Source organism: Oryza sativa, chromosome 5, assembly GCF_034140825.1.
Source record: "Oryza sativa Japonica Group chromosome 5, ASM3414082v1".
Lineage (NCBI taxonomy): Eukaryota > Viridiplantae > Streptophyta > Magnoliopsida > Poales > Poaceae > Oryza > Oryza sativa.
Genome location: NC_089039.1, coordinates 12,987,026 through 12,999,028, shown reverse-complemented (window position 1 = coordinate 12,999,028; position 12,003 = coordinate 12,987,026). Strand labels below are relative to the sequence as shown.

The following is a 12,003-nucleotide window of genomic DNA, read 5'->3' as shown; positions in this document are numbered from 1 at the left end:
CAAGTACTATTGTAGCATTTCACCCGAAGGTATTCCAAAGGTATCGTAGTTTTAATCCTAAGGGAAGATAATAAGAGTGAACCTCGCTAATGCACTTTATACATATATGACTTATAATTGTCAAAGCCTAAACATGGGTTAAATGTAATATAGGGGTAGAGTGACACGAAGCAAAGCTATTCAATCCTCATAATATGTAAGTCTAACTAAGTGTAAGAAGAAATAGAAAGCACTCAATTCCTATACTTCTAATATACACTCAAATCATAGTTTACATCTGCTAATATATAATCATGTGGCCAATACCCCTAACAGTGTCCTGGGTTGCTGAGTTCCTTACGACAACCTGTTATGGTCGTCTAACCGGGGCTAAATACGAAGTAGTAGAGTTCCTTATGACAACCTGTAATGGCCGTCCAACCGGGGCTAAATACGAAGGAGTACCCTCCCCAGGAATTTGTGTTAGGAATATATACTAACGTGGAGGAATACCCGTACTGAGTTATCACCATCAGCGGCCCACCTCTAATGTCTCGCAACATATATGCCTAATTATGATATTTAATAATCTAAGCACCATGCTTATATTACTAAACTAGTTGGGTGCCCATGCTTTGCAACAGGAAAACAATATGCATTAATTTCAAATAACCAGGTAAAATGATGTCAATAGAAAACCTTGATATAACAAAAACAATAACTATGTCCATTCTTTCTATTTTTTTCATACATTACCAACGAGAACAACAAAAGTTTCAGCAAGACAACTTTCTATCGACATTGTAAGTTGCTGCAAAGAAGTTTCTGAACAAAAAAAAATCTGCCTTACTTTGTTTCTTGTACAGCTTGATCTGGTTTGATAGAAGAAAAATACAAAATGTAAAAAGCAATGGATTTTGTGAGAAACTGAACATCATTTGATTACATCGAATATTTGACCATCACCAATATTCAGGATTCATAATCCTGCGGATCCATCCTTCCACAGCTCGCACCCTGCAGCTCACAGCACCAGCCCACTCGAGCAAACTGTGTGGCTCGCCGTGCAGCTCGCACCACGCATAGACCTTGCCGCCTGTTCCTTGTGAGCTTGTTGCACCTAGCAGTGGACCGCCTCATGCGCCGCTGGCCCTCCCTTAGCCAGTTGTTGATAACTGTAGGAAATGTTGTTAGCTGGTGCCAAGCACAAGTATAATAGGATGAAATCCACTCTCTTTCGTTAGCCCCTACCATAGAAAAAGAGAACAAGGATATCACATCTCATATAAATTGATTATAAACTTAAAAAGATGCTAAACTTTGGTGACAATCTCTAGATAATCCATACCCTAGTCTTCAGAAATATAAAGAACTAACGCTCACTACTTAGACGCAATACAACAAATAGGTTGAATGCAAAACATGGAGCTATTCAACTTACCCTCAATACTACTGCTGAACGCCTAGCTGAGCACATTGTCTACTACACTATTCACTGCCACCAGGATATGCTAGAAACAGATCAATATTATTGTTTAGGATAATAAAATTGGATAGTCATGCCATCTATGAAGTTCAAGGCAGCCTACGGATCAAGAAAACCTTGACCTTCTAAGTTCTAAACCTTTATAAGTTAAAAAAAAACTTTAACTATATGTGAAAGAAGATAAATGCCGGACAAATAAAGATCCTCTTTCCTTAGGATTGAAAGATATATTACATCCAAATAAAGTCACCAAAATACTATTGTGTATGTATTTGTTTATCCACATCTCATATGCTTTCTTGCTCTGGCATGAAAAGAATGAGAGAAGGTTTGACAAACTGAAACTTGCAAAAAAAAAAAAAACTGGATTCGACAAGGCATAACATAGTAATTCCTGATCAGTATGCTTCATGAAATCAAACTGAATACAAAAGTATTTTATGCAATAAAAGATCTGTATCAAATCTGGAGCTCAGTTCTTTATTAGGTACAGAGGACATCACCTTAAGCCACAGTCCGCTTGGCTGCTCCTTGATCAATACTGTGACTATGGCTTAAGAAGTGCCAAAGGCATGTAGTGCCCTAAATCCATCTAACGCTCAGCTGCTCGGTCTCTCAACTGATTTGCCTAGCTTTCCCTGCACTTCTACAACTCCAAAATGTGGACACAATCAGAAAAATCATGTATTGTTTTAGACAACCTGACCCTGTAAATAACCAATATTTGATAGAAATTTAACACAAAACTTGATAAATCTAGAAAATGCGAAGTATCAGCTTGATAATATCTTGCATAAGCATGCAAAATAATAATAAACGTGGCATTGTCAAATAGAATGTACACTTGCAGGGACCATGGAATTGACTGCTAAGAAAGGACTTTCATGTATAGACATTGCTCAAAATGAACGGTACCGTATATGTGCAGATTGTGTACTGCTGACTTTTGCTCGACTAAGATTTGACAACTTTGCAAGTAGTAACTTGAAATAAATTTATCTGACATTTCATAACGCAAGAAAAAAGCATGTGCATCTATGTCTGACAATCATTTCATTAAGGCAATCTTGGTGAAATTATGCTTAAAATACTTTGTAAAAAAGTTGGCTGCATTAAAGCATTACCATTCTAATGTTAAGGACAAAAAATGATATACATATTGTCAAACTGAATGAAGTGATTGGCTAGAAAAAGAAGAGCATTAATACAAACCACCCAAATGTTTGGCCCTGGTATTATATCCTATACAATGTTAGTAATATCCTATACAATGTTAGTACTGCAAAACCTCCTTTCTACAGCTTCATAATCAATAAAGAAAAATAATCTAACAGGGTCACCAATCAATGATGTCGTAAGTCACCTGTTTTTACATTTCGTGAGGATTCATTTGAACCTTGAACAGTGAAGGACATGCACCTTTCTGTGGGACACTTCTTGAACCGGCCATAGTACCCCCGGAAGGAAAATTAGAATTCATATGAATTTGAAAATTCTATGCAGGGTTGCAAAGCTATCTTTCTGAATTATTAGATCAGACATTGAAGAATGAATAGACAAAAAGGAAATGAAATCAAACAAGATGGCCGCAGTCTCGTCAATATATGGTTGCAACTGTACTTTACACCGTCACTTCCTTGCCATGAACAGTTTGTAAATACAAACTATTAATGTGTCAGGAATTCAATTTATAGTAATCCTATGTTAGCATATAAAAGAGAGAAATTTCATCTTGAAAAAAACTAAAACAGTAAGGGTACCAGGAATCTAAAATCTAAAAATAAAAGAGGAAACATCTTGAGCAGAAATCGAGTAAACATAAGATACACGGCCATAGGGCCTCTTGATTCCGCAGCGGTCTGTAGGAGGCTAGGAGCCAACACACAAGAAAATAAAAGGAAAGGGAAAATAGTGATGCTACCTTGGAGATGGAGATTGGGGGAGATTGGCCGAGAGGAAGCCAGACCTGTGTTGTCAGCGAGCAGGAAGACTTAATCCACATCTTCAGTCCATGGGAACCGTAAGTGCTGCTAGCTTAATGGATCACCAAAAAACAGCTTTATTAACCATCAAGAAGGTTTAAAACAAAATCTTTTTACTCCATCTACCAAAAGCAGAGGATGGTGGAAACAACAAAATCTTTTTACTCCATCTAGCTTTGATGGCTAAATCTCGCACTTGAGAGCAACAAGTGATTTGTTGTAATAACCAGGACAATACATACTATATTGGTTAATAAAATCCAAAATGGAGTCTGTCTGGCAATGGAAAACAAGCAGACATGTTTACAACACTTTCATTTTCTCATAATATTCTTTTGAAGGAAATTTTCTGATAATTTAGAAACATATAAGGCTTCATGACATTTTCTGATAATCTAGAAACATTTTCTGATAATCCCAAATTGGGCAATCTAAAAGATCAACACAGACAATATATAGTGAAGAAGAATTACAGATCATCAACCATATCTTGTATTTGTATTTGTAGTTCTACATACAACATACTGAAACACTGAATAAGTACAAATTTCTTCCTTTCTTAGCCTGAAGGGAATCAAAGTAAAAAAAAAAAAAAAAAAAACCTTAATCCCTAACCATGACAAGACAAATCAATTATTCCATACCCCAAAATCATAGGTGATGTATCAGAGGCAGCCATCGACAAGACCAAGATCATAGGTGATGTATCAGAGGCAGCCATCTACGGGACCAATGGGAGAGCCTCTCCAGGCGTCGACTACGGATGGGACGGCTGATCGCGAAGGAGACGGGCAAGATGCGATGACGGAGGTGTTCAGGGCGCTTCGATGACTGGCAGCGTGGAGGCATCCATCCATCCGTTCCGGGGGCGACCGGGCAAAAGGTGGGGAGACGTGCATCAAGGTGCGTCGATGGGAGGGAGTGGTGTGTGGGAAAGGGGAGGGGGTTCCGGGGAGGGGATCTGCTGTGGAGGTGGAGCGACGACGAGGGATCGACGGTGGGCGGCGGAGGCTGGGCGCCTGGGGTTGTGGCGGCGTCGCGGAACGGAGGTCGTGGCGCTTGGCGAGGCGGCGCCGGTGTGGCATGCGCTGGTCGCGACGGAGGAGCGGGGCTTGGCGGAGGAGCAAGAGGGCGAGGGGATTGGGGATGGAGGCGAGGAGGGACAGGGACTGGCCGACGTCTGATTCCGATAGTGAGGAGACGCGACGATGACGGCTGCGGCGACGGGAAAGGGAGGAGGAGAGGAGATGATGGCGGCGCCGACCCAGACTCGCCCCATGAAACCCACCTAGGATGCAACAATGCCAGTGGGTACCACGGGTTGACCCATGAAAAAAAAATCAGATTTTTGCTAGAAGAGAGTACACATGCCAAATCAAATGAAAGAACGTAAGTAGAATATAATCTGTTGATTTTTTGATTGGAGATGCTTAATTAATTACCACTGATGTTAATAGAAACACACTGAAATTATCAATTTTTTTGCTACCCGATACATCAGTGCTTAGCACATGACAAACTTCAAAATTGACAAAAACGAATCAATCAACAAGCAAGTTTTGACGGCAAACAAGAGATCAGCTCATCAGCTTTGACATTACAGGCAAACAAGACATACTGCAGTTTGGCTCATACCAGCAGGGACGGCCGATGGCGTGGCCATGTCGGGCAGCAGAACACGCGGTAGGCTGAGTGGGACGACAGCCAAGTCACCGCCGCCAACGGCATGGGCGCAAGGGGCAGCGCGAGTTCGTAACCAACGAGATGGAAGCCGGCGTCAGGTGGAGGAAGAGGCGGCGCTGCTGGCGGGGAGGAGGGAAGAAGGAAGCATCGCCGTCACGCCGATGTAGAATTCAGGAGAAGGGGAAAGGCGTCGCCGTGGCGCCGGCGTGGAGACCGGGATGGGAGGAGAGGGTGCCGCCATCGCGTGCGACGGTGCGAGTACGCGAATTGGGGATCGAAGCCTCGACGGCGCCGGTGGGGAAGGGCGGTGGAGCGGCGCCGTTCGAGAAGAAGCCGAGCCTCGCCGCCTCTGCGGTCGATGGGAGCGCGAGAGGAAGGGGCGCCGCGCCGCCGCCGGGAGAGGAAGGGGCGCCGCCTCGCCTCACGCGCTCGAAGCCCTCGCCGCGTATGTTCGGAGCCGACCCGGGTACCCAGTAGAGCCAATGCTTTTAGTTTGGGCCGGCCCATTTACCCACTGGTGCCAAATTCGTGGGACGGGCCAACGAGGCCTGTGGGTAAACCTGGATCACGCCCACCCTTTGGTTGCGGCTTGCGGGGGTGTGGTGCTGTGTGATGCGGAGCAACGCGGGCTGACGGAGGAGCGTTGGATGTGCGGGAGGATCCTAAAAAAGACGTGAGCCGTTGGATCGCGTAGGCCACCACTACCCTTTTTTTAAGCAGTAAAGATACTACTCTATACCCGTGCACTCGACATAGAGCAACTGATGAATCAGACATTAAACGCGCACCATTACACCTCTCTGGTAGGCTACCCACACAATTAATATAATGAAAAAATAAAGTAAGACCAATATTCAGACTAAGAAAAGTACAGAAGATAATATAAAGAAGAGTATTTCATTAATTCGGAAAGTATTACAAAAGAGATTACAAGAGCTACTAGAGCCATACTGAAAACTCTTCCAAAGACTTGGAGGACTTTCGAACATTATTCTACACTACTCCACTTAGCATTATATTACTAATACTAATGTGTGAAGAGGAATTGAGCTTGCTTGAGTGTGTTGAGAGAGTGAATGAGCTCCTCCTTTTATAGGGCCGGTATGACGGTTGTAGAAACGCAAAATGTCAGTTTTGCCCCTGCAACCGTCATTGGGAAGGCATCCGGAGCGTCCACGTGAAGGGCCAGCCGGAGCTGACGCCACCAGGGTTCGGCCGAACCTGGGCCGGCCCAGCAGGCCTTCAGCTTCGGTCTGCTCACTGACAGGTGGGTCCTCATGGTGGTTTTGGCAGTTAAGGTCGGTTTTCAACGGTACACCTGACTTGTGGGCCCATCTTATCCATTTGCTTGCTTAGGAGTGAGGTTTCTTCACTTTTTCTTTATTTTATTTAATAAATTACTGCAACATGTTATTCTCCAAGTACAAGTGAAACTTATATTATTTGAAAACAAACATGCATTGTAAGCATAGCTAGTTCTCCATTATTTTAGTGATATTGGTTGTCGAAATTTGTCTGTAACGACCGTCAATACACACCAAACATGAAAGATGACATTGGAAGAACAAATATTGGATGGTTTCGTCTTTGTGACAAAAGCAACACTTCTTGCTACCTTTCTAATTTCGCTTAGCTGAGTTATCCTTGGTGAGAATTACACCCCGGTGTAAGTATCAAAGGAAAATCTTAATCTTTAGCGGCACTTCTACCTTCCAAATACGTCTATTGGTATTTAGAACGCCCGTATGAACAATAGCTAAGTAATGAGATTTGACCGAGAAGACCCCATTGGGAGTGAGGTTCCAGTGAAATTCATCCTTCTCCTGTGTCAAAACTAAATCAGCTATATGGGGCAATAAGTTATGCCTTGCAGTTAACTTTGCTCCAATTAAATCTCGTCTCCATGAAAAACTTGGTGGGTTTGTTTGAAAGATCTGTGAGATAGTCAATTGTTTGTGCCTAACTATGTTATAGAGATAAGGATATTGGTCTCTCAACGAGGCATTACCCAACCACTTATCTTCCCGAAACCTTATTTGAGAGCCGTCCGTAATACGAAAGGACCCAAACTGAAGAAAATCTTGTTTGACCTTCATAAGGCTAGCCCAAAAATGTGAGTCACCTGCTTTCCAATAAGCCTGAGCTAATGGTTGCGATCTTAAATATTTGTTACGTAACATCTGTTGCCACATTCCGTCTGTGGTGAGTAACTTATATAACCACTTGCTAAGCAACACTGTATTCCTAGCCCCACTTGATCTTTGGGACGACAGATGATGTCCCAATTAGCTAGTCGGTATTTCTTCTTATGGCCATCCCTTTGCCAATAGAACCTAGATGGAAGGTAATCAAGTTTCTTAAGCACCCCACTAGGTATAGCAAGGAACAACATCATATACGTTGGGAGATTGCTAAGTACTGAGTTAATCAAAGTAAGTCGTCCACCCAATGAGAGAAGTTTTCCTTTCCTGCTACTCAATTTCTTCTCAAATCTTTCAACTACTTCATTCCATTCCGCATTTCTTAACTTCCTACAATAGATTGGAATGCCAAGATATCGGAAAGGGAAATTGCCAACCTGGCAACCAAAGAGCTAGTTATATTGATCTCTACAGTTAAGTGCTTCACCAAAACAACACAACTCACTCTTATGAAAATTGATCTTCACACCCGACAGGTGCTCAAAGACTAGAAGCAACAACTTCATATTCTGAGCTTTGTCAAGGTCATGATTCATAAAAAGCACTGTGTCTTTGGCATATTGTAGGATGGACAATTGGCCCTATTTATCAAGGTGGCTAGCATGTCAGCAACAAAGTTGAATAGGATTAGGGAGAGAGGGTCTCATTGCCAAAGGCTCTTTTTACTTAGGAAAAAAGGCCCGACGTCATCATTGACTTTGACTGCCACAGTTCCTCCAGAAATGAAAAAGATTTGATCCAAGAAATCCACTTGGGCGAAAAACCTTTCATTCGTAGAGTTTGTAGCAAAAAAAGGCCATTTAACCTTTTCATTCATATGCCTTTTCGAAGTCAATTTTGAATATCACCCCATTCAACTTTTTGCTATGTAGTTCATGTACTGTTTCATGTATGATGACGACTCCATCTAAGATGTTTCGCCCACGCATGAAAGCGGTTTGAGTTGGATTCACCAAATGGTCACCAACCGAGTTAATTCGGTTTGTAGCCACTTAGTGAAAATTTTATAGCTGACATTTAACAAGCATATAGGTCTATATTCCTGGATTCAATTAGCTTCTTTAACTTTTGGAATTGAAGTAATTATCCCAGAATTTAGTCCAAAAAATGGAAGACTGCCAGCATGGAATTCATTAAATAAATTCATCAGATCATGCTTAATGACGTCCCAAATTTTTTGGTAAAATTCAGCTGGGAAACCATCTGGTCCAGGAGCTTTACTATGCTCCATTGCAAATGTTGGAAAAAATCCAACTAGTGTACTCAAACTGTATTCTGTATTCAATGTGCTCAACTGTGAGCAATGTTTTCATATTTATATAGGGGTATACAAGAGGAAATTCCGTTATTGCCCCTAGTCCTATAGGCGAATCTAGAGTGGCTGGGCGATGGGCCAGCCCTCGGGCTATTAGTAAAATCCCCCATGACAAGGATGGCTGCGCCCATAAAGGACGCGGTGACGCCCCCCGAGGGCGCTGGCTATTACCCGGGCAAAGCCGTGCTTCGCGGGTAGTGGCATGTGCTGGCCCATCCCTGTCATGACACTAGAGGTGGTTGGCGGATGCGTAGTGCATATTTATTACGCCCCACTACGCTCTCGGGGTCCACATTCACCTCCGGCCTAGAGGCTACCCTAGCGCTCCGTCATCTTGGCCAACTCCGGAGCCCTTGGTTGGCTCCGAAGGCCGAGTGGCCTCTGGAGACATGATAGGCTCCAAGGACTTGATGGGCTCCGGAGGCCTGACGGGCTTCGAGCCCTTGGTCGGCTCATGAGGTATGACGAGCTCCGGAGCCCTTGGTCGGTTCCGGAGGCTTGATGGCCTTTGGAGGCCTAATGGGCTCCGGAGCCCTTGGTCGTCTTCGGTCGTTTTCCCAGGGTGGGGTAGCTTTGGGATAGAAGCTACTTGACGAAGGTGAACTCCATCAATCCGGAGACACTCCCCCAATTCCTGTGAATGTAAGTCAGGTGAGAAGTTTTCATAGTCTTACTGGTTTTTATAGAAGATTTGTGATAGATTTCAGCACCATTGCTGCACCCTTGAATGAGTTGACAAAAAAAGGTTTTGAGTTTCAATGGGGTGAATCACGAAAAAATGCTTTCCAAAAATTAAAAAGATGTTTGACTGAAGCTCCTTTGTTGGTTTTGCCTGATTTCACTAAAACTTTTGAAATTGAATGTGATGCTAGTGGAATTGATATAGAGGTGTTTTAATGCAAGATAAAAGGCATATCGCTTACTTTAGTGAGAAATTGGGAGGAGCTCAATTAAATTATTCTGTTTATGATAAAGAATTGTATGCCTTGGTAATAGTTCTTGAAACTTGGCAACATTATTTATGGGCAAAATAATTTGTCATTCACTCTGACCAAGCTGAGCCGTCGCCATGCCAAATGGGTGGAATTTATTGAAACATTTCCATATGTTGTGAAGTATAAGAAAGGTACGAAAAATGTTGTTGCCGATGCCTTGTCTCGAAAAAATGTTTTGTTGAATCAACTTGAGGTAAGTGTGTTGGGACTTGAGAGTATAAAAGAATTATACAAAGATGATCTTGAATTTTCAGAACCATATTGTCACGCCCAGAAATTCACTAGTAATTTCCGAACTTATTTGTGCATTAAATCCTCGTCCAGGAATCAGCCGAGGTACACAAACTGACAATTTAATATACAGATTCATCAATAATACAACGTTACATACTTACAAATGAAAAGAGAAAATAGCAGCGGAATTACGATCTAGCGAAGCTCCGGCTCCACTCCCACAGGCAACTCAACTGGGGTATAAGCCAAACGTCTTCTCCTTCTCCTTCGCAACTTGTCTTCAACTGAGGTTTGATTGATTATTGCAAGGTGAGTATATGGAATACTCCGCAAGCCACACAGCAAGTATGCAAGTGCACGAGGATACCAAAGAATGGCATAATATAGGGCTCATTTGCAAAAGCAGCATTTAGCAAACAGTTAAGAATTGTAAAACAGTAGAGTAATTAATCATCAATATTAATCAACACTAAACAACACACCCATGCTGCACAGGCCCAACCATCCTGAACAACCAAACCCGGCTGTACAGATCTATCTCCAAACCAGGAATGTACCATTCCAAACCAGGAGCTAATCAAATTATTACCAGTTATAGCATCATTTATTATGGTGAGAAGTGTGAGACTAATCACGAAAGACATTGTTAGACCCGCCCATAACCGTGGGCACGGCTATTCGAATAGTTTTACTCTGGCCAGAGGTGTACCACTGTACCCACAAGACACAACCCACTGTCATATCACCGTGTCCACGCAGACACGTCACCATGGAGAGTGATTGTGACAAGACCCCTCGCATAACTCAACTCAAAGCAGTGCACCGTTCCTGGATCATAATCACCCCCTTATAAAACAAGGCATGGATTCCCCAACGACCCCCGTGGGCTTATCTCCGCCACTTCTCAATCTGGCACACCACAATGAGCCTCGCTATACAAAGTGTCCAGCCGTTGCCCAATCTGGCTTGTGGTTGGCACGGTTAATGTTTCACAACCGAAACTCGTGAACCGGTCCTTAATTGTCATGAGCACGACCATCAAAACCATGTGCTCACAACCCACCATTATCAAGTTTTAGTTGGCAAATTAATTAATTAACCAATCACGATAAGCCATCGTGAGCTACCATTATCATGTCCATCATTAAGTAATAGTGAAACATTAGTTATCCCAATCGTGTGCTAATGTTTCTAAGCATGACTAAGCAATTATATCTAATATATCTAGCTGAACCAATATATAAAGCTCAACTAGTCAAATTGTAACCCAAGGTATCAAAGGACAATGTAATCAATGCAAAGTGGCCATAACAAAGGAATAGTTTCACACCACCCGGTGACATTCAAAAATAAATGCACAGTTGAAATAAATAGAGAATTTAAATATAGGATCAACATGCTGAAAGGAATTGTGTTTGGGATCTGTGTGACTTGCCTTGCAATAAAGGTTCTTCAATAAGTCTTCTTGAACACTTTCGACGCACTCACGATCCTTCGAAACGACGGAAACGACAAGCTAACACGCAAAACAAGGAAAAAGACTAATAAAAACCAAATAAACAATACATATAAAGTAAACAAGCTTGTAGATCATAATTTTAGATGAATTATGAGACTTGAACGGCCTCATTCTGACTTCATATGAATTAATTACCAATTTTACAAGATTAAATCTAATTAAAGCCTATTTAAAAAGGATTAAATAAATTTAACACAATTTATGGATAATTTTACTATATAGATATTTATTTTATACACTTTTGCAACTTGAACCACATTAAACCGAGTTACAATGAATTAGTTATGAATTTCTAAAGATTAAACCGCATTAAAGCATTTATATGGATTTTAATTGAATTATGACGCAATAAAGAATTATTTTGAAAAGAAAAAGGATTTATTGCATCATCAAAGACGGTCCAGTGTAAACCGAGTTCACAGAAGCGGTCCACAGAACCAACTGCCAAGATCTAATTGACCCAAACTTGACCGAATCGGACGGCCGAGATCGATCCGGTCTACCACGGGTCTACGGCTGGCAAAGCGCTGACATCAGCGATGATGTCATCGCCGGCGGTGGCTCGGCACACCATGCTCGTCGGCAAACGACGGCGTGGCGGCGCAAACG

The 12,003-nt window shown here is 42.3% G+C and overlaps 1 long non-coding RNA gene across 3 annotated transcripts; it reads right to left on the bottom strand.

The window, feature by feature from the left end:
* Nucleotides 1-661: 661 nt before the first annotated feature.
* Nucleotides 662-5,589, bottom strand: LOC9272002 (uncharacterized). 3 transcript variants are annotated; one of them, XR_010741629.1, is made up of 5 exons: nucleotides 5,083-5,589; nucleotides 3,387-3,499; nucleotides 2,829-2,901; nucleotides 1,969-2,111; nucleotides 662-1,154 (listed from the first exon to the last, which is right to left on the bottom strand). It is a non-coding gene; the product is annotated as an uncharacterized lncRNA (long non-coding RNA). The 3 variants fall into 3 exon arrangements; XR_010741628.1 differs by having other exon boundaries at nucleotides 2,829-2,898; XR_010741630.1 differs by lacking the exon at nucleotides 2,829-2,901.
* Nucleotides 5,590-12,003: the final 6,414 nt, after the last annotated feature.